Genomic DNA, 24,335 nt, shown 5'->3' on the forward strand with positions numbered 1-24,335 from the left:
GCTGAAAAAGTGGTGCGACAATTGTATCACGCTTTCTATATTCACTGTAATAAAAATACTGTGAAACGGAAGTCCTTAAAATTCTGGGAAAGAAAAAAATTTTAGAGATCTGAAAATTAGAAATTATGATCTAATAGAGGTAGGTACTAATATTTCCTTTAGTTTATTAAAAATGACAATTTAATTCCATAACTTATAAAATTGATCAAATACATAAAATAAAATAGATTATGAGCTACAAGCAGAAGATACTGTATAAATGGAGGTATACAAAACATCATTTGGAGATAAACACAATAAGACTTCAACTCCAAGAGAAAACATTTTTTAAATTGAATATGTTTAATGAATTACATTAAAATGCATTTGTGGTTTGATGACAAATATGAAAAATATAATGTTTTATAATATTTCAAGTTACTGAGTCACAAAACTTTGCCAAATAATATATATGAAGCTCCATGACCTGAAAATGAACAAGATGAAGCCAACTAATTAAATATAGCATCCCATTAAGGTGTTTTCATGACTTGGTTAATAACAGAGATATTGAATAAAATCTCAGGCAGTATTAGAAAATCTAGAAGTCTGTTGAATGGAATTGCAGTTAGTTTTGTAGAGCTAATGAAGACCAAGAGCAATATCATTAGTATTAAGAGCAGTTCTCCATACATTACCAAATGTCTATCAGTGTCATTGGGAGACTTTGGAACATTTCCTGTGTCAGATCATGACTCAGACAATAGCATCAGTTAGCTAGATTACATCAACATTTCCTAAAAAGAAGAAAGAAAAAAATTGTAAATTACAAAAATGATTTGATAAACAAATTATGCTACAAATCTTATCACTTCATTAGCAGTTTTATAACATATAGTTTTGTTTAGCTAGGAATAAAAAGATATCATTTTGTATTTTTATTAATTGATTAACTTATTACAGTACTCATTCTTCACATTTTAAAAAATATTATCCTGTATTTGCCAAACATAGATTTTTCTGGAAGACTCAAATAACACCTAGGTGTTAGTTCCAGTTCTGCAATTTTACTAGATGTGTGACTTTGGGGGAGTTATTGAATATCTCTGAGATTTAATTTCCTTATCTGTACAGTGGGTTTAATGGAAATTTTTCTTCCCACCTGTAAAGTTATAAGGATTGAATAAAGTAATAGATGGGAAAACATGTTAAAAGGCTGAAAATAGTGATACAAACACAAACAGTAAGGTGTTATTAAATGAGGGCAGAAATATATATAGTTCCTGATAGCTGCAAAATGCAACAAAAACAATAATAAAAATATCTAAAGCAGGTCACAAACATAAGAAAAATAGTTTGTAAAAGCAAAATCTCAAGAAATGGCAGTATGAGGAACGCTTCTTCAAATCTCCCCTGGATTTACAGCAAATTGAACAGCTATAATTCAACAAAGGATTCCCTGTGCATCACATAGGAATGCTTGAGAGACCCACACATTGAGAATCACCTGAAGGTGGGCAAATCGGGTGAGTGAGGGAAGAGGGAAGGGGCAAGCGCAGAGATGTGGGCTTCAGGGCTACAGGAAGAAGTCTGGAGTTCACTGCAGTCACGGGATAGGGAAGAATTCAGGCTATAGTTACACCCCCTGTGGCCACAGACTTGAGGAATCAGCGTATAATATGGCTGAACCCAGCACTTGCAGCAGAGACCTCAGAGAAAAGACCAAATACAGAAGGGTGAGGACTATGGTTTAAGCACTCACTGCCAGGCAGAAAAGAAAACAAAGAAATGGAGACTGGTTGCCTCCCCCTCCCCCCAGAGCTAGCCCTGCCTCATCCTCCCAGTGTTAGAAGCAGGTTCCAGAAGAAATGGTAGTAGTGTCGGATTAAAGAACAGAATATCTATACCCCTGAGAACTGGAGAGAAGTTCCCAGAGCCACAGACTCACAACGCAACTAATTCCGGTGAAAGGGAGAAACTGTAGGGGCAAGACAACTGATAGCTGCCATTGCTCAGAGTCACAAATGCACCACCAGCTGTCTCTCACAACCCACCCTGCCCCCACATTTCTGGGCGGATCCCTTCCCGGCAACCAGAGCTGCTGAGACACACAGGCCCTGCATCAGTCTGCAGGGGCAGCACTGGGATCTCAGAAACCCTGAACTCTATTGCCCTCCACGTCCTCCCATGGAGGCAGTGCTCTGAGACCCAAGTAACCTGCTCACAGAGGAGAAGCCCACTTTCTAGGAAACACCCCAACTGCAAGAGAAGCCAGAACAGTGCAAGAGAAAATAAGTGTGAGAGAAAATAAAAGGATGCAGGGGGAGAAAAAATAAAACATTTCAGCAACACCTAATGGAAAGCAAAAGACAGACCTCTTTCTATCAACCTGCTGCAGAACCCACTCCTATAGATGCCCAAGAAGAGAAATAATAATTCATTAATTGCCATGAATAACCAAGGTAACAAGGCAGCTCAGAAAGAAAACGAAAACTCTCCAGAAAATGAAGTTAAAAACATGGAAATAGGTGACTTAAATGACAGAGAATTCAAGATTGCAGTTCTAAAAAACTCAATGAGATGCAAGAAAACACAGATAGGCACTTTAATGAACTCAGAAACACAATCAAAGGACAAAACGAACATTTTACCAAAGAGATTGAAGTTTTAAAAAAATAAATAGAAATTCTGGAGATAAAGAACTCAATAAAAGAAATGAAGAATGAAACAGCCAGCTTAGGTAGTAGTGCTGACCAGATGGAGGAAAAAATGAGTGATGTCAAAGATAGAAATCTGGAAATGACACAGATGGAAGAAAAGAGAGACTTGAGAGTTAAAGAAAGTAAAGAACTCTACAAGAATTTTCTGACTCCATGAGAAAGAGCAACAGAAGAATAATGGGCATACCAGAAGGAGAGAAAGGGAGAAGGGAACAGAGAATATATTCAAACAAATTGTTGATGAGAACTTCCCAAACTTGTGGACAGAACTGGATCCTCGAATCCAAGAAGCAAATAGAACACCTAATTACCTCAATCCCAACAGGCCTTCTCCAAGGCACATTGTATTGAAGCTGTCAAAAATTAATGACAAAGAAAGAATTCTCAAGACAGCCAGGGAAAAGAAGACAGTAACCTACAAAGGAAAGCCCATTAGATTACCATCAAATTTTTCAGCAGGAGCTCTACAAGCCAGGAGCGAGTGGAATCAAATATTCAAGCTATGAAAATAGAGAAATTATGAGCCAAGAATAATATATCCAGCAAAGATATCCTTTAGACATGAAGAGGAATAAAGATCTTTCCAGACATACAGAAGTTGAGGGAATTTTCTAACACATGACCTGCATTACAAGAAATACTAAAGGAGCCTATTGAACTGAAATAAAAAAATCAAAAGAATACAAAACTGGGATACTATTACAAACAGAAAGACAGAAGCAGAAAATGGCAACCCCTACACAAAATAGGGGCACTATACACTTAAACATAACATAAAGGATAAAGAAAAAAAATTTTAAGGGAAAAAGAAGAAAAAGAAAACTTGCTACTGCAACTCAGAAATCAACTCAAAGCATAGGTAGAGATAACTTGTGACAACAAAAACATAAAAGGGGAGAGCATAAAGATTTGAACCTGTCAAGGGGAATGGAGATAAGCACACTGAAGAAAAAGGACTACTGTATATATGAAACTTTATTTTACATAAACTTAATGGTAACCACTCAAAAAAAAAATCCAAAACTGAGATATATAACATTAAAAAAAGAAGAAGAAACACAGGGAAAAATATCATAGAATATCACCACACTAAAATAACAATGTAGAAACCGAGATACCAGAAAACAAAAGATAGAATGAATATAGGAAATCCTTATGTATCAATAATCACCCAAAATGTAAATAGACTGAACACACCAATAAAAAGGTACAGAGTAGCAGATTGGACCAAAAAATAAGCTGCGTCCAAGGGATGCCCCTCACTACAAGGACAAATATAGACTCAAAGTGAAAGGGTGGAAATAGATACTCCCAGCAAATGGTATCCAGAGAAAAGTGGGTGTAGCCATATTTTCATCAGATGAAACAGATTTCAGAAAAAAAAGGCAACAACAGACAAAGATGGACATTTTATAACAATAAAGGGGACAATACAAAAAGAAAATATAACTCTTATTAATATATATGCCCCCCATCAGGGAGCACGGAAATACACATAGCAATTACTAACAGAACTACAGAGAGAAACTGACAAGAGCACAATTATAGTAGGGGACTTAAATACATCATTGACAACTGTGGATAGATCATCCAAACAGAAAATCAATAAGGAAATATCAGCCCTAAATGACACATTAGACCAAATAGAAATAATCAACATTTACAGAGCCCTTTATCCTAGAACATCAGACTATACATTCTTTTCTAGTGTACATGGAACATTCTCAAGAATAGACGACATGTTGGGACACAAAACTAGCCTCACCAAATTTAAGAAGATTGAAAACATACCAAGCATATTCTCTGATCACAAGGTTTTGAAATTGGATATCAACTCCAAAAAGAAAGCAGGAAAAAACACAAATATGTGGGTTTAAACAACACACTTTTAAAAAACATCTGGGTCAAAGAAGAAATAAGACGAGAGCTCAAAAGACACATAGAAACAGAAAAAGGATCAAAATGGCGGAGTGAGGTGAGCCTCTGTAAACCTCCCCTGGAATTTACAACTAATCGAACAACAATAACTCCACAAAAAACTCCCTGCACTGCAGACAGGCAAGACAAACAGGCCCACTACTGAATTCACCTAAAGGTGGGAGAATCACGCGAGTGGGGAAGGAGGGAAGGGAGAAGGGCAAGACGGAGCCGCGCGGGCGCAGGACGCAGACCTAGCCCAGTGTTCCGAGCTTGCTGCATCCCGGAACTACCGCAGCTGTGGGAGAGGGAAGAACTCGGACTGCTAGGGCTCCGCTTATGGCCCACAGGGCTGAGAGGGCAGCATATAACACGGCTGAACCCAACCCTCACGGCAGAGACCTTAGAGAAAAGACTGAGGGAAGAAGGCTGAAAATGGTGGTTTAAGCCCTCACTGCCAAGCAGCCTTAGGCACTGAGACAGCTGCCTCCCCCCCACCCTCCCAGAGCTCGACCCGCCCCCACCTGCCCGGTGCTAGAAGCGAAACAGTAGCAGTGACAGATCAAAAGAACAGAAAATTTGCTGTTCTGAGAACTGTGGACCGTAGACACAGATTCGCAGCCCAACTAGTTCCGGCAAAGGGGAGGGAGCTGTGAAAGCAGGACCGGCTGTGGTGGTGGTCGCTATTGCTCTGGGCCACCTCTCACAACTCACCCCTCCCCTGGCACCACCTATCTAAGCGGATCCCTGCAGGAGTAAACAGAACTGCTGTAACATACGGGCTCTGAATCTGGTGCAGAAAGAGCTTTGGAACTTCAAAAGCTCTCTGCATCCCCACATGGACGTGGCGCCCTATAAACCAGGCGAACTGTTAACAGAGGACAAGCCCGTTTCCCAGGGAATTCCCCCATTGTGTGAGAAGCTGAAATAGTGCAGAGAAAACATAGCACTACTGTGTGAGAGAGGAAAAAAAGGCTGCAGTCGGAGAGAAAATAAAACATTCTACCAACAAGTATTGGAAAACAAAAGAAAGACCTCTTCCTATCAACCTGTTGCAGAAACCACTCCTGTAGATGTCTAGGAAGATAAATAATAAATCAGTAATTGCCATGAATAAACAAGGCAACAAGACAGCTCATAAAGAAAGTGAAAAGTCTCCAGAAAAAGAACTGAAAGATATGGAAATATGCGACTTAAATGACAGAGAATTCAAGATTGCAGTTCTGAAAAAACTCAACAAGATGCAAGAAAACACAGAAAGGCAATTTAGTGAACTCAGAAATGCAATCAAAGAACAACATGAACATTTTACGAAAGAGATCGAAATTTTAAAAAGGAACAAAATGGAATTTCTGGAGATTAAGAATTCAATAGAAAAAATTAAGAATGAAATAACCAGCGTAGGTAGTAGAGTTGACCAGAGGGAGGAAAGAATCAGTGACATAGAAGATAGAAATCTGGAAATTACACAGATGGAAGAAGAAAGAGACTTGAGACTTAAAAGAAATGAAAGAACTCTACAAGAACTTTCTGACTCTATCAGAAAGAGCAATATAAGAATAATGGGCATACTAGAAGGAGAAGAAAGAGAGAAGGGAACAGAGAATATATTCAAACAAATTGTTGATGAGAACTTCCCAAATTGTGGACAGAACTGGATCCTCGAATCCAAGAAGCAAATAGAACACCTAATTACCTCAATCCCAACAGGCCTTCTCCAAGGCACATTGTACTGAAGCTGTCTAAAATCAACGCCAAAGAAAGAATCCACAAGGCATGAAGGGAAAAGAAGACGGTAACCTACAAAAGAAAGCCCATTAGATTATCATCATCAGATTTTTCAGCAAAAACTCTACAAGCCAGAAGGGAGTGGAACCAAATATTCAAACTATTGGAAGAGAGAAATTATGAGCCAAGAATAATATATCCAGCAAAGATATCCTTTATATATGAAGGAGGAATAAAGACCTTTCCAGACATACAGAAGCTGAGGGAATTTTCTAATACACGACCTGCACTACAAGAATTACTAAAGGAGGCTATTCGACCACCATCAACAGGAACAATTTGTGGCAACATAAAAAGGGGGAGAGTAAAGGCCTGAACCAGAATATGAGAATGGAGAAACTAAGCGTGCTGAAGAAAATGGAATACTCGAAGTATCAAACATTCTTTTACATAAACTTAAGGGTAATCACTCAAAAAAAAATCCAAAACTGATATATATACTGTAATAAAGGAAGAAACAGAGGGAAACATCATAGAATATCACCACACAGAAATAATAGACAACAACAAAAAGGCAAAGAAACAATGGAGACACAAGCCTTACCAGAAAACAAAAGATAGAATGACAGGAAATCCTCACATATCAATAATCACCCTAAATGTAAATGGACTGAACTCACCAATAAAAAGGCACAGAGTAGCAGATTGGATCAGAAAACTAAACTCAACCATATGCTGTCTCCAAGAGACACATCTCAGCTACAAGGACAAGCATAGACTCAAAGTGAAAGGGTGGAAATTGACACTCCAAGCAAATGGTACCCAGAGAAAATCAGGTGTAGCCATAATGAGTTCCGATGAAACAGACTTCAGGGTGAAAAAGATAACAAGAGACAAAGATGGACATTTCATCATGGTAAAGGGGACTATACAACAAGAAGACATAACAGTTATCAATATTTATGCCCCCAATCAGGGAGCACCAATATATACCAAGCAACTACTAACAGAACTGAAGGGAGAAATTGACCAAAACACAATTATACTAGGGGACTTAAATTCATCATTGACAGCTATGGATAGATCATCTAAACAGAAGATAAATAACGAAATAGCAGCCCTAACTGACACATTAGATAAAATGGACATAATTGACATATATAGAGCACTTCATCCTAAAACATCAGACTGTACATTCTTTTCAAGTTTACGTGGAACATTCTCAAGGATAGACCATATATTGGGACATAAAATCAGCCTCAGCAAATTTAAGAAGATTGAAATCATACCAAGCTTATTCTCTGATCACAAGGCTTTGAAATTGGATATCAACTGCAAAAAAAAAGCAGGAAAAAACAGAAATACATGGAGATTTAACAACATACTTTTAAAGAATGACTGGGTCAAAGAAGAAATTAGAGGAGAGATCAAAAGATACATAGAAACAAATGACAATTAAAATACATCCTACCAAAATTTTGGGGATGCCATGAAAGCAGTTTTAAAAGGGAAATTTATATCATTACAGGCCTATCTCAAGAAACAAGAAAAATCCCAAATAAATAACCTCATGTTACACCTCAAAGAACTAGAAAAAGAAGAACAAGTGAAACCCAAGGTCAGCAGAAGAAAGGAAATAACAAAAATCAGAGCAGAACTAAATGAAATAGAGAACAAAAAGACAATAGAAAAGAATTAATGTGACAAAGAGCTGGTTCCTTGAAAAGATTAACAAAATTGACAAACCCTTGGCTAGATTCACTAAGATAAAAAGAGAGAAGACACTAATTAACAAAATCAGAAATGAAAAAGGGGAAGTTATCATGGACACCTTTTGAAATACAAAGGATCATGCAAGAATACTATGAAGGACGATAAGCCACCAAATTCAATAACCTAGAAGAAATGGACAAGTTCTTAGAAACATATAGCCTTCCAAGGCTGAACCATGACTAACTGGAAAATCTAAACAGACCGATCACCAGTAACAAAATTGAATCAGTCATCCAAAACCTTTCCAAAAGCAAAAGTCCGGGACCAGACGGCTTCACTAGTGAATTCTACCAACATTCAGGAGGATCTAATACCAATCCTGCTCAAACTCTTCCAAAAAATTGAAGACGAGACAGTACTCCCTAACTCATTTTATGAGGCCAACATTACCCTAATACCAAAACCTGGTAAGGACAACACAAAAAAAGAAAACTACAGACCAATACCGCTGATGAATACTGATGCAAGAATCCTGACCAAAATTCTAGCAAATCGAATACAACAATGCATTAAAAAGATTATTCATCACAACCAAGTGGGGTTCATCCCTGGGGCACAAGGATGGTTCAACATCCACAAATCCATCAATGTGATACATCACATAAACAAAATAAAGGACAAAAATCATATGATTATGTCAATTGATGCAGAAAAAGCATTTGACAAGATACAACATCCATTTATGATTAAAACACTTAATAAAATAGGTATAGAAGGAAAATACCTTAACATAATAAAGGCCATATATGACAAGCCCTCAGCTAATCTCATAATTAATGGTGAAAAACTGAAGCCCTTTGCTCTATGTTCAGGAACACGACAGGGCTGTACCCTATCACTTCTACTTTTCAACATAGTGTTGGAAGTCCTTGCCAGAGCAATCAGGCAAGAGAAAGAAATAAAAGGCATCCAATGGGAATGAAGAAGTTAAATTATCACTCTTTGCAGATGACATGATGCTATATATAGAAAACCCTAAAGACCCACCAAAAAGCTGTTAGAAACAATCAATGAATACAGTGAAGTTGCTGGCTACAAAATCAACGTACAAAAGTCCATTGCATTCCTATATACTAACAATGAAATCTCAGAAAAAGAAATACAAAAAACAATTCCCTTTTTAATTGCAGCAAAAAGAATAAAATACCTAGGAATAAACTTAACCAAGGATGTGAAGGAACTATATGCTGAAAATTATTAGGCATTTTTGAAAGAAATTGAAGAAGACACAAAGAAATGGAAAGACATTCCGTGCTCATGGATTGAAAGAATCAACACAGTAAAAATGGCCATATTACCCAAAGCAATATACAGATTTAATGCAATCCTCATCAAAATCCTAATAGCATTTTTTAAAGAAATAGAACAAAAAATCATCAGATTTGTTTGGAATCACAAAAGACCCAAATAGACAAAGCAATCTTAAGAAAAAAGAACAATGCTGGAGGTATTGCACTCCCTGACTTTAGCTTGTACTACAGGACTGCAATAATCAAAACAGCATGGTATTGGCAGAAATACAGACACAAAGACCAATGGAATAGAATTGAGAACCCCGAAATAAAACCACATAAATATGGACAGATAATTTTCGACAAAGAAGCTAAAAACATACAATGGAGTTAAGACAGCCTCTTCAATAAATGGTGCGGGGAGAATTGGATAGCCCCGTGCAAAAGAATGAAACTGGACTGCTATCTGTCACCATGTACCAAAATTAATTCAAAATGGATCAAAGACTTAAGCATAAGACCTGACACAATAAACTGCATAGAAGAAAACATATGTACTAAACTGATGGACCTTGGGTTCAAAGAGCATTTTATGAATTTGACTCCAAAGGCAATGGAAGTAAAAGCTAAAATAAACGAATGGGACTACATGAAACTTAAAAACTTCTACACAGCAAGAGAAACCATCAACAAAATAAAGAGGCAGCCGAGTGAATGGGAGAAGATTTTTGCAAACAGTGCCTCCTATAAGGGGCTAATATCCAAAATATACAAGGAACTCATGAAGCTCAACAACAAAAAAACAAACAAACCAATTGAAAAATGGGCAGACGACCTGAAGAGACATTTCTCCAAAGAGGACATACAAATGGAAAATAGACATATGAAAAAATGCTCAACATCACTAATCATCAGGGAAATGCAAATAAAAACCACAATGAGATATCACCTCACCCCAGTCAGAATGGCTATCATCAACAAGACAAATAGTAACAAGTGTTGGAGACGCTATGGAGAAAAAGGAACTGTTGGTGGCAATGCAGACTGGTGCAGCCGTTATGGAAGGCATTGTGGAGGTTCCTCAAAAAATTACAGATAGAATTACCATATGACCCAATCCCTCTCCTATCTACCCAAAAAATTTGAAAACATTTATACATAAACACACGTGTGCTCCAATGTTCATTGCAGCTTTTTTTACGGTGGCCAAGACATGAAAACAACCAAAATGTCCTTCGATAGATGAATGGATAAAGAAGTTGTGGTATATATACACAATGGAATACTATTCGGCGGTAAGAAAAGATGATATAGGAACATTTGTGACAACATGGATGGATCTTGAGAGTATGATGCTAAGCGAAATAAGTCAGACAGAAAAAGCAGAGAACCCTATTATTTCACTGATATGTGGTATATAAACCAAAAACAACAAAAGAATAAGACAAACAAATGAGAAACAAAAACTCATAGACACAGACAATAGTTTAGTGGTTACGAGAAGGTAAGGGGGTGGGGGGAGGGAGATGAGGGTAAGGGGGATCAAATATATGGTGATGGAAGGAGAACTGACTCTGGGTGGTGAACACACAGTGGGATTTATAGATAATGTAATACAGAATTGTACACCTAAAATCTATGTAATTTCACTAACAATTGTCACCTCAATAAATTAAAAAAAGAGATACATAGAAACAAATAAAAATAAAAATACATCATATCAAAATCATTGGGATGCAGCAAAAGCAGTAATAAGACGGAAATTTATATCATTACAGGCCTATCTCAACAAACAAGAAAAATCCCTGATATACCACCTCACATTACACCATAAAGAACTAGAAAAAGAAGAACAAATGAAACCCAAAGTCAGCAGAAAGAAGGAAATAATAAAAATCAGACCAGAACTAAATGAAATAGAGAACAGAAAGACAATAGAAAAAATTAATGCAACAAAGAGCTGGTTTTTTAAAGATTAACAAAATTGACAAAACTTTGACTAGACTCACTAAGATAAAAAGGGGAAAAAACAGTAAAAAACAAAATCAGAAATGAAAGAGGAGAAGTTACCACAAATGCCACAGAAATACAAAGGATCAAATAAGAATACTATGAAGGACTATATGCTACCAAATTCAATAACCTATAAGAAATGGTCAAGTTCTTAGAAACATATAGCCTTCCTAGACTGAATCACGAAGAACTGAAAAATCTAAATAGACCAATCAACAGTAAGGAAATTGAATCTGTCATCCAAAACCTTCCCCAAAGCAAAAATCAAGGACCAGATAGTTTCACTTGTGAATTCTACCAAACATGCAAAGAGGATTTAACACCTGTCCTCCTCAAACTCTTCCAAAAAACAACTAAGGAAGAGGCAATACTTCCTAACTCATTTTATGAGGCCAACATTACCCTGATACCAAAACATGGTAAGGATAGCACAAAAAAACAGAAATTACAGACCAATATCTCTGATGAATACAGATGCAAAAATCCTAAACAAAATTCTAGCAAATCAAATACAACAATGCATTAAAAAGATTATTCATCACGACCAAGTGGGGTTCATCCTGGGGCACAAGGATGGTTCAACATACACAAATCAATAAATGTTATACACCACATAAACAAAATGAAAGCTAGAAATCATATGATTATATCAATAGATGCAGAAAAAGCATTTGACAAGATACAGCATCCATCTATGATTAAAACATTGAATTAAATGGGTATAGAAGGAAACTACTTAACATAATAAAGGCCATATATGACAAACCTTCAGCTAATATCGTAATTAATGGTGACAAACTGAAGGCTTTCACTGCATGTTCAGGAACAAGACAAAGTTGTCCCCTATCACCTCTGCTATTCAGCATAGTATTGGAAGTCCTAACCAGAGCAATTAGAAAAGAGAAAGAAATAAAAGGCATCCAAATCGGGAATGAAAAAGTTAAATTGTCACTTTTTGCTGATGACATGATTTTTTATTTGGAAAACCCTAAAGACTCCAACAAAAAGTTATTAGAAACAATAAACAAATACAGTAAAGTCACCGGCTAGAAAAAGTTAAATTGTCACTTTTTGCTGATGACATGATTTTTTATTTGGAAAACCCTAAAGACTCCAACAAAAAGTTATTAGAAACAATAAACAAATACAGTAAAGTCACCGGCTACAGAATCAACATACAGAAGTCCATTGCATTCCTATATACTAACAATGAAATTTCAGAAAGAGAAATGGAAAAAACAATTCCTTTTGCAATTGCAACAAAAAGAATAAAATACCTAGGAATAAACTTAACAAAGGATATGAAAGAACTGTACACTAAAAACTATAAGACATTTAAAAAAAAAAAATCAAAGACACAGGGATGGCCAGTTAGCTCCGTTGGTTAGTGGTGCTAATAACACAAGGTTGCCAGTCCAACCCCTGCATGGGTCACTGTGAGCTGTGCCCTACTTAAAAAAAAAAAATTGAAGACACAAAGAAATAGAAAAACATTCCATATTCATGGATTAGAAGAATCAACACAGTTAAAATGGCCATATTACCCAAAGCAATATATAGATTTAATGCAATCCCCATTAAAAATCTCAATGATATTTTTTAAAGAAATAGAACAAAAAACATCAGATTTCTATGGATCCACAAAAGACCTCAAATAGCCAAAGCAATCCTAAGAAAAAAGAACAATACTGGAGGTATCACACTGCCTACTTTAGCTTGTACTACAGGGCTACAATAATCAAAACAGCATGGTACTGGTAGAAAAACAGATATACAGACCAATGGAATAGAATTTAAAACCCGGAAAAAAACCCACATAAATATGGACAGATAATTTTTGCCGAAGAAGCCAAAACCATATAATGGAGAAAAGAAAGCCTGTTCAATAAATGGTGCTGGCAGAATTGGAAAGCCATGTACAAAAGAATGAAACTAAACTGCTCTCTGTCACCATATACCAAAATTAATTCAAAATGGATCCAAAATCTAAACATAAGACCTGAAACAATAAACTGCATAGAAGAAAACATAGGTACTAAACTTATAGACCTTGGGTTCAAAGAGGATTTTATGAATTTGACCTCTAAGGCAAGGGAAGTAAAATAAAAATAAATGAATGGGACTATATTAAACTAAAAAGCTTCTGCGCAGCAGAAGAAACCATCAACCAAATGGGAGAAGTGACTTGCAAACAATGCCTCCAATAAGGAGCTAATATCCAAAATATATAAGGAACTCATACAACTTAACAACAAAAAGACAAACAATCCAATTAAAAAATGGGCAGAGGACCTCAATAGACATTTCTCCAAAGAGGACATACAAATGGAAAATAGACATATGAAAAAATGCTCAACATCACTAATCATCAGAGAAATGCAAACAAAAACCACAATGAGATATCACCTCACCCCAGTCAGAATGGCTACCATCAACAAGACAAATAGTAATAAGTGTTGGAGAGGCTGTGGAGTAAAAGGAACCCTCATACACTGTTGGTGGGAATGCAGACTGGTGCAGCCACTATGGAAGGCAGTGTGGAGGTTCCTCAAAAAATTACGAATAGAATTACCATATGACCCAGCAATCCCTCTCCTGGGTATGTACCAAAAAAATCTGAAAACATTTATCTGCAAAGATATGTATGCTCCAATGTTCATTGTAGCTTTGTTTACGGTGGCCAAGACATGGAAACAACCAAAGTGTCCTTCAGTCGATGATTGGATAAAGAAGTTGTGATATATATACACAATGGAATACTACTCTGCCATAAGAAAAGATAAAATAGTGCCGTTTGTGACATCATGGACAGATCTTGAGAGTATAATGCTAAGTTAAATAAGTCAGACAGAATAAATCAAGAACTATATTATTTCACTGACATGTGGGATATAAAACTGAAAGCAACAAAGAAATAAGACAAACAAAGAAACAAAAACTCATAGACACAGACAATAGTTTAGTGGTGACCAGAGGGTAAGGGAGGTGGGGGGAGGGAGATGAGGGTAAGGGGTATCAAATATATGGTGATGGAAGGAGAACTGACTTTGGGTGGTGAACACACAATGGGATTTATAGATGATGTAATACAGAATTGTACACCTGAAAGCTATGTAATTTTACTAACCATTGTTAGCCCAATAAATTTAATAGGGAAAAAAAAGCATAAACTCAGGTTAACTCAATTCATCAAATATGAGGAGTTTTCCTCCCTGCCATTCTGAGAGTAGACTCATCTCTTAAGCTCCTGGAGAGACTGGATTGTTTTTCTCCATCCTGGAGCCCAGTGATGGCAGACTTCATGTATTAGCAGATAGGACCTGAGCCGCGTCTTCCGTGTGCCTGCCTGGCCTGGCCTCTGGCACTTTCATGATCATGACAAGAACATGTCCAGGTAACTGCTGCCCTTTCAGCAGGACCCCAAAGTGAGACATGTGGAGCAGGTCTGAACCTGCCCTGCAGCCTGGAGCTGTACCCAGATGGCCTGCAGCCCCCAGCAGAGCCACCAGCAGGGCAGCAGCCAGAAGAGCTAGAAAATTCTGTCTTTTAAACCATTATATTTTGGCATGGGTGGTTGTCCTGGATCATTCAGCAACAGCAAACTCAACCTCCAGTTGCCAGAGTCCAATGCTTGTCTAGTTGTCTTGGTTATAAGTTTCTTCCTGAGTCTTCTCTCTGCAAAGCACCCCTTCCCGTTCTTCAGCTAAGACTAATGGTCTTCTTCAAGGAACAGCTGGTACTCATCTCTACACGGTTTGGGTGGAACTACCAAACATAAAACTGCCTCTGTACCATGTGGCCAAGGCTGGTCTAAGCAGCATCCATGCCTCCTGACACATAAAAAGCCTAAGAGACACACACATAGAGACTAAAACAAGTAGAAACAGGCAAAAGTGAAGGCCCAGCTGGGCCGGGGCCCTTTTGGCCCTGGCAGCTGCCCTGTGACTTCATCTCTTCTTTCATTCTCTAAGTCGCCTGTTTCAGGCAGTGTTCACATTAGGTAGAATAGTCATCTACACAGTTCCAGCAGAAAAGGGTTTCACCCAGGGAATGAGGTGCTCACAGTCATTAGAAGAAGGGCTGCCATGACTGCTCCCCACACGCCCTTTGGGTCTGAGATGGGTCGCTGTGGCAGTGCCTCCAGCACCTTGAGTGGCAGGAGGAGTGACAGGGAGAGTCCCACTTCCTAACCAAACCCAAGAGCATCTAACTGGCCAGGTGTCCTTTCCATTCAGAACCTTTGCTGCAGGTTCAGTTTTCCAAACTCTCCATCTAGAAGGAAGGTAGTGTTCGGGGCTCACAAGAGACTTTTTGGCCACTGTTGTTGGTTCAGGCATGTTCCAAATAACTCCTTTAAATTTTTTGAATATTTTTATCATTACAAAATACGTCTATGGTTTGATGATAGTTGTATTTGATTTTTATAACAATACAGTTAAAATCAACACTATCATGATTACTCTTCCCATGAGGAAGCGTAGAATCCAGAATTTAAGTGCTTTTCTCAAAGTCCCACCATTGCCAGCCCAGGGCTTTAGATGCCTCAACCTACCACTTCTTGGACTCCAAGAGCTGGTGGATGCTGTTCCAGTGAATCCAATCATGGAGCCTGGAAGGGAGTATGGCATGTAGCAGGTATCCATCAATGCTGAGGAAGTTAACATCCTTTACCTAAGAGAAAAGAAAGATGTGACAGAAATTCAATATCCTATATTCAAAACATCTGACCCATTTACTTTCTCATTTTTTCTTGAAGAGGACAAATTAAAACATTTACTATAAATCTGACACAAACAAACCCTTTTCTTTTCTTTTCTTTTATTAGGAAATAAATACACTGTTAACACTTGTTTAAGAAAATGCTTCTAGGGGCCGCCAGGTGGCTCAGTTACTTAGAGCACAGTGTTCATAACACCAAGGTTGCTGGTTCGACTCCCACATGGGCCAGGGAACTGCGCCCTCCACAACTAGATTGAAAACAATGACTTGACTTGGAGCTGATGGGTCCTGGAAAAACACATTGTTCCCCAATATTCCCCAACAAAAATTTTTAAAAAAAGAAAGAAAATGCTTCTACAGGAAGCTGGGTGATGAATACATGGGTTTCATTATTGTAGTCTCTAATTTGTGTACGTTTAAAATTTTCTCTAATGAAAAGGGGTTTCCATTGATTGATTTTTTTTTTAAATGCTTCGTCCCTCCCAGGGCACTGGGAATGAAGCAAGCCTATCCTCTAACCACAAATCTGACGAGAGCCCTGCCAAGGCCCAGCTGCCTGACTGCGCCCAGCATAGCTTTCAGTCTTAGCGGCAGCAGGGACACCCCGCGTTTTAGTACTATAAGCTGAAGCCCAAGGCGTATTTCCTTTCCAGAGCACTTACTATTCTCTCTCCTCAGGTGGACTGAGGTCAGCAGCTAGGCAAAGCATCTGACTGGCAGGCACACTGTGCTCTCCACCCGAGCCTGCCACCCAGACCCTGGTAATGGCAGGGAGGATCTGGCCTCAGCTCATTCTAGAAATAGAAAAGAAATCAAGAGCAAACACATCACTCCAAGCTATGATGTGTAAAATGCTGTCTTTTTCCTTTGGTATCCTTATGCCACATTTCCAGCGTCCCTAGAACAACCAGGGGTAGGGCTGGGTGTCCTCAGCTGTCTGGGCGTCGCCCACCTGCTGTGACATTCTTTAGGCCTATTCCTGCATGCCAGGCCTGGTCTGGAGGGCAGATGGCCACATAAAAATAGTTGGGGAGCCCTTGAAGTGCCACCTCTCCAGCTGTTGTGTCGAGCGGAAGCCAGGTGAGAGGGTGGCTTCTGTTGGAGCCTTGGAGCAGAGGCCAGCTGCTCAGTGAGTCCGCACATTGGGTGGATGCAGGCTCTTGCCTGTGAGGATACATTGGAAGGACAGAGCCAGGGAGAAAATCTCACCTGACAAGGAAAGTCTTGTGACCCTGCCAGCTCTCCCTAGAATGAGCATTGGACAAAATCGTTCTTCCTGTTTCATCAGTTCCCAATCAATTCTATTGCGGCTCAGAGGTTCTATTGCACTGTGCCAGTATAAATACAGCCTCAGGGCTCCAGGGACTGGTTCTTGTTTAAGAAGCTTGGGTCTAGGCAATGGAGAGTTCCTAATCAGCAGGCGTAAAGTTTCAGTTGAGTAAAATGGATAAGTTCTAGAGATCTGCTGTACATTGTACCTATAGTCAACAATAATACAGTGTACGCTTTGTTAAGAGGGTAGATCTCATGTTAAGACACAATACAACAAATAGATCACAATACAACAAATAGATCACAATACAACAAAATTTTTTAAAAAAAGAAGAAGCTAGAGTCTGAATGTGTGGCCAGGACGAGTTACTTGGCCTCTCCCAGGCTTGGTTTCCTTATGTGTAAAAGTATGAATAATACCTGCTGTGGAAAGGACAATCATTAAATGAGATGCGTGGAAGAAAACAGCGGCTCCCTTCCTGGAACACTGTAGACACTTGGCACCGATTGCTTGTTTCTCCCTGATTAGATGAGTGAGCCACGTAGCATATGTTTGGGAGCTAGTCACAAATATACTTTAGCAGGGGAGAGTGAAAGAATTGGGGAATGAGCTGTCAGGGTGGGTGGGGAGAGATGTTCTCTGAATCACTGAGCCAGCTGTGAAGTGAGGGAGTGGCTGGCACAAAATTCCTGAGAACAGCTGAGACAGCTGGGAGGGGGGGAGGGGGCTCTCAGCTTGAACTGAGTTCAACTCTCCAAATAGCCATAGTTTTACTGTAGGGAAGAAACAATAAGAACTCTGCATTAGCATTACTTTGATTTGGCAGTTTGCCGTTCGCAGGCATCTTTACCTACATTATCTCAGTTGTTTTCCGAGCAATCCTGTTAGGCAGAGAGAGCACCCACTGACCCCAGAGCCTCAGAGAAGGGAAGCTGCAGGCTGCTCAAAGGGAAGGCAGGGCTGGACCTGCTACACGGCCTTCCCACCATGCACCACTGCCCCTATAACGGAACATTCAAGATTATGACTAGATACAACACTAGTCTCTAACTAAACCAGCAGGGAATGACTAGGAAAGGAATTCAAGCAAATAACTGGCTGATCATAATCAGTTGTGAACCACTCTGACTATTTAAAAAATGCCATCTGATGGGAGGGAGGTTAGAGGTTGGGGGACTGGGTGAAAAAGTGAAGGTACAAATTGGCAGTTACAAAATAATCATGGGGATGTAAAGCATAGTATAGGGAATGTAGTCAATAATATTGCAATAATTACATATATGTATAGTAACAGTTGGGTACTAGACTTACGGTGGGGGGATCACTTTGTAAGTTGTTTAATAGTAACTGCTTTGTTGTATCCCTGAAACAAATATAATGTTGAATGTCATCCGTAATTTATAAAAAATTTTAAATAATGAAAACAAACAAAAAATAAAAACCCCACCATCTGAATTTACACCTAACTGAGAAAACCCTGGTAGAAACCTTTTGTTTACAGAGGTGTGGGGACAGAACCCCAGAAAGCAGTCTCCAGGCTCTCAGCCTCACGTGGAAAGGTGCTGGCTCAGTTAGTAAATGGCCATCAACTGTGATTGGATGGCCATCAGCTGTGGCTAGTTGGCCGTCAGCTGTAACCAGTGAGCCATTGGCCACTAATATAACTGCTGTGGCTACGCTAGCAGCAAATGGGGGCTAGCAAGAAGATGGTGGCTGAGCCTGCAAGCAGAGCAGTGAGGGTTGTGGACAGTGTGGCTCCTGCTTCCTGTGTCTCCAACCCAGCTGCCAGCAAGACTATAGTGGTATGACTTCCCCACCTATGGCTCCGTGGGTGTTCCTTTTTGGCCTCACCATGTCCTGCGTTCTTATGTGGGGAGCGGGAGCTGAGACCCCGCAGGCCACCCCGCATGACAGAGGCATTATGAAATTTTTCTTCATTTCCCATCATAATATCCTGAGTCCTCCTTTCAGAATAGGAAAGTCCTTCTGCACTGCAAATTTGCTGCCATTCTATTTTCTTCATTCACAATCATTTACTAGGTGCATTTGCATAGCAAGTAATGTGCTGAGCATTATGGACAATGTACAGGAAGTGTAGTCTGTAACCTTAGGAATTTATAATCTAGTTCAGGAGGTAAGTAGGACTCCTAAATGTGGCAGATCTGAACAATCTGATCATGGGAGATGCTTAGTGACTGGCTGATCATGTGCTTGGTGCAGATGTATAGGGCAGATGATAAGTGCAATTTTGACACACCTGCATGGTGACGTCATGTCCAGTTAAAGTCTGGGACCAGAAAATTTCTCTGTCACACAAACAACTGCCTTTCAAATCACATTATCACTTAGATTGGTTTCTAGCTTGTTCATGTAGCCCTAATTTTTTATAATCCAACGGCCTCAACAAAATAAAGTTGTCTTCTACAACGCTGGGACTAAGGTGTGTTTGTGGGGTACTCACACTGAGCCAAGTAAGTTGAGCGTTGCTCTGTGCCAGACGTGAGAAGAAAAGACTCTACACACCCAGTACACAATCTTCTCAACAACTCACAAGGTTGATGCTCTATCCCCAATTTCCTCGTGTGGCAGAGCTGAAATTAAGCCCACTCTGTCTGACCTCAGAGCTCCAAGAGGCACTAATCCAGCTACTTCTATTAGCAGTAGAATTATGTGCTTTAACATCCCAAGGAGAGGACACTGCAGAAGGACACTGTTAGAAGGATTTAGCTAAAGTGGCCCTGCTGGACATCGAGAAGTATTAGTGAATTTCTATCACACCAGTGCAGTACCACAGGGCAGACTCTGGCCAGAGCTTGTGGGAGTGTCCGTCCCCTCCTCAGTGACATCCTGGGTCTCCCAGGGGCCACTTCCACCTCTCTAATCCCTTTCCCTCTCATCAGAGCACAGTCCTATACCTTCATCCACACAAACCAGAATTCACACCCCTTGCCAGTTATGCCTGTAAAGACTTCCTCTCTAAGAGAGGGACGAAAGCTTTGTCTCTCCCTGTCAAAGAATTCCAGGTGTGAAGACTGCCTTTCTCTCTAAGTGATTCTCATCCTCCAGCTGGGCTGAACTCTCCTGCACTGATATTCTATTCCTTTTCTGGAAAGAGGACTGACAATATGTATCAAAATCTTTTTAATCATATCATTTGACCCAGTAATTCCACTTCTAGGAACCAATCTTCAATTCTAAATTCAAATACATAATATTTTATGGCTGAAGCATTATCGATGATAGTGGAAAATAGGAAATAACCCAAATGGCCAATATAAGGGAATAAATAAAATACACCAGAAAATGGTGGGCAGCCATTACAAATGGTTTTTTATGAAGCACCATACCAACATGAAGAATTTATGTTTACAAAGTTCAGTGTTTTAAAGCATACATGCAACATAAACCTAATTAACTTTAAGAAAATTAGTTGTAGAATAAAAGACTGGCAGGATGGGGGTGGCCAGATGGCTCAGTTGGTTAGAGCACAAGCTCTGATCAACAGGGTTGCTGGTTTGATTCCCATATGAGCCAGTGAGCTGCGCCCTCCACAACTAGATTGAAGGACAACGACTTGGAGCTGATGTGATGGGCCCTGGAGAAACACACTGTTCCCCAATAAAAATTAAAAAAAAAAAGACTGGCAGGAAATGTCAAATGTTAATTAGTTGATTAATTAATGGTGTTTGGGGGGTTGGATTTTGTCTTTTGTTACTTTTCAGTCTTTTCCAACTTTTGTAAGGCTTATCTATTACTCCCCCACGCCTTTTTAAAAACTGTGGTTAAAAATTACATAACATAAAAAGTACCATTAAGTGTACGATTCAGTGGTGTTCAGTACATTCACATTGTTGTGTAACAGATCTCCAGAACTTTTTATCTTGCAAAACTCATCCATTAGATTTTAATGCAAAAATAATATAAAAACTATTTTTTAAAATATAACCGCCCAAGGCTAGTCCTAAAATTTGCCCTGCTTCAGCTGGTTTTTAAAATCTGAAGGTGAAGGCTCCTTTCCATACTTCCCCTTCCCTCCACCCTAAATCACCTGGTGGGGATTTTGCAGAGCCCGTTTGTGGGGACAGAGCTAGGAGTGCAATTTCCAGGCTCTCGGCCTCACGTGGAGAGGTGCTGGCTCAGGTAGTAAATGGCCATCAACTGTGATTGGATGGCCATCAGCTGTAACCAGTGAGCCATTGGCCACTAATATAACTGCTGTGGCTACGCTAGCAAGAAGATGGTGGCTGAGCTAGCAAGCGCGGATTGCAGCTAGCAAGTGGAGTTGGTTGACAGAGAAGTGGACGGCATGTTGTAAATAGTGTGGCTCCTGCTTCCTATGTCTCCAACCCAGCCGCCAGCGAGAATATAGTGGTATGAGTCCCCTCTGGCTCCGTGGGTGTTCCTTTTTGGCCTCACCATATCCTGCGTTCTTATGTGGGGAGCAGGACCAGAGACCCCGCATTCCACCCTGCATGACACCGTTCTCACTAGGTGGCCCCTCCTCTGGGCCTTCCTTCCCACCCCACCCATTCCCATCCCAGCACATCTCTCCACTCCTACCCAGTTCCGGGCTGATTGCTGCTGCCTCAGCCATCAGCCCCACACACCCTGCTGTGTGTGTTCATGGTAACGGCCTAGGGTGAGGGAAGGTGGAGGTGGAAGTTCCCATGAGTATGGCCAGGGGGCTGCTGGGGAAGCTGTGGACCTTTGGGCTGGAGCTCACATCTGGTTTACTCAACCCCCTTGTGTTGCAGAGGAAGAAACTGAGACTCTGAGGTCACACAGCTTTTTAGGGTTTCACTGAGTACTAGCTCTTAGGGCTCTGTGACCTCATTTGGATCCCTTTCCTCTAGAACATGCTCAAGACCCTTACACTGTGCACAATATCAGAGAAAATGACCAGTGTTGGAGCTGACTCCATGATTGGGAATATAACAAAGAATTAGTTTGGGCTGGAAAATGCTATTTGATCACAGTTATGTAGCAGACATGCTGTCCATTTTTGCCTCATTTCTATACAGCACAGTAACAATTCTGTTGTGATCAGATAGATGTCAGCTCATATTTGTTATAACTTTGATTTACTACACTCAGCTCTATGCAGGTGACAAGGAGAAAATTCTGAGATGACCAAATTAAATTACAGCAGGCCAGAGGGTGGAAGGAAGAGACAAAAAGGGGCTAATCAGTTAACTGCAGTGCATCACACACCTTAATGCATGCTGGGATTATTGAATTAACTTCCAGGTGGCTATTTCTGAGATTATCTAAAAAGAGAGAATAGCCAGGTGCAGTCGAACCCCAGGAGCCCCCCTTCTTGTCTACATGAGTTTTACAGACTCAACTGTGGGACTTGACTGGCCTAGCCCAGAACTAGCCCCACTTCACCTTCTCCTATTCCCTTTGTCTGTAGCTGATGTAAATTCGTTCAGAGCTGCTTACATCTTTCTCCCGCGACTTGATGTATAGAATCACTTGCAAATTCAGGGAGGCCAGGCATGTCTGTCTTTCCTACCTAGTCAGGCTGTTGGTGGTTTAGGCTCCAAGCCCTATGACTGTCTTCTTTTTTGCTAGCAGTAACCTAATAAACCCTTTTTTTAAAAAAGACTTTCAGCTGTGGAAGTTAAATTTTTTGTTTAACACATGAATGTTTATTCTTCTTTGTGTATTTCACAGATATATGCTCACTACTTTCTTAGAAATACAGGAAATGGGACAATCAGGTTGAATGTTTAGGTTTTTCTTTAAGTTAGTACAGGTGTTGATTGCTCACAGGATTTGTGAGAGCTGCTAGGAATTTAAACATCATCTGGTCTTACTCACTGGCTGATGAGGAAATTGATGTTATCTAAACCTAGAACTTCCAGGATGCAGGGTTAAGAGTCACAGTTAACCTTCCAATTCATTTCCTGAGTGGAACAATACAGGCTGCAGGCAGCCACACTCCGCATGGGCCTTCCTCTGGTGCTCCCAGGATTTAGCAAATTCATGAAAACAAACACATTTTCTAATCACACATTCCAAACCTGCCTGGACTCTTGTCTATGAAAGGTATATAAAATAGGATCTTTATTTTTGTTCCCAACCCTACACTAAGCATCCAGAGGGGAAGCAGGGGTAAGTGTGCCCCATCACCTGACCATCACCATTGTCCAAATGAACCCAAACATGGAAATTCAGACAGGGTTGGGTGGGGGTTGCATGCAAGAGTTGAGCCCAGCCTCCTCAGTTCTTTGGCCCTCTGATTATTCATCTGCCTACAGTTAGGTAGTGTAGCAGCTTAGTCTCCCAAATCAGCATGGAGCCTTCACACCACAGAGGTTTAGTTAGTGTTGGTAGCATTAAATTAGATCCAAAGACTGTGCCCCCAATTGCCCAGCAAATATCATGAGGGCACCTCAGAGCTCAAGAATAAATAGAGATTCACATCTTCCTCCCTCTTCACACTTGACTCATAACAAGAGACTGTACACTGTTTTCAGAGACCTCAGCCTTTGGAAGCCCTTCCCAGAAGTCCTCCTCCTCTCTTCGAGCCACTGTCCCTCAGTTGCATGGCACTCTGTACTCATCTGTCTCTCCTTTGTCCACAGTGAAGGGAGAAAGCCGATCACCATGCTCTTGGCTTCTTACCTACGGAAACGAGGCTGTTGCCAGGCTGCCTGTGTCCTCCACTCACTGGACTAAATCAATTCACTGTTTATTCCCACCATCACCATTTGATTTTAGAAGTTTTCAAACATGGGAAAGTAGAAAGAATAATACAGTAATAAAACAAAGACCTATACCCTTCATCCAGATTCACCTATGGTGACATTTTGTCACATTTGCTATCTCTCTCTTTGTACACACACACATCCTTTTTAATGAAGCCTTTAAAAACAAGCTGCACACACTATGACATTTCAGTGTGTATCTCCTACATAACTGTAATATCATTAACACTCTAAAAAATAACATCAATTAGATATCATTTAATTTCTC

This window comes from Rhinolophus hipposideros, assembly GCF_964194185.1.
Source record: "Rhinolophus hipposideros genome assembly, chromosome: 17".
NCBI lineage: Eukaryota > Metazoa > Chordata > Mammalia > Chiroptera > Rhinolophidae > Rhinolophus > Rhinolophus hipposideros.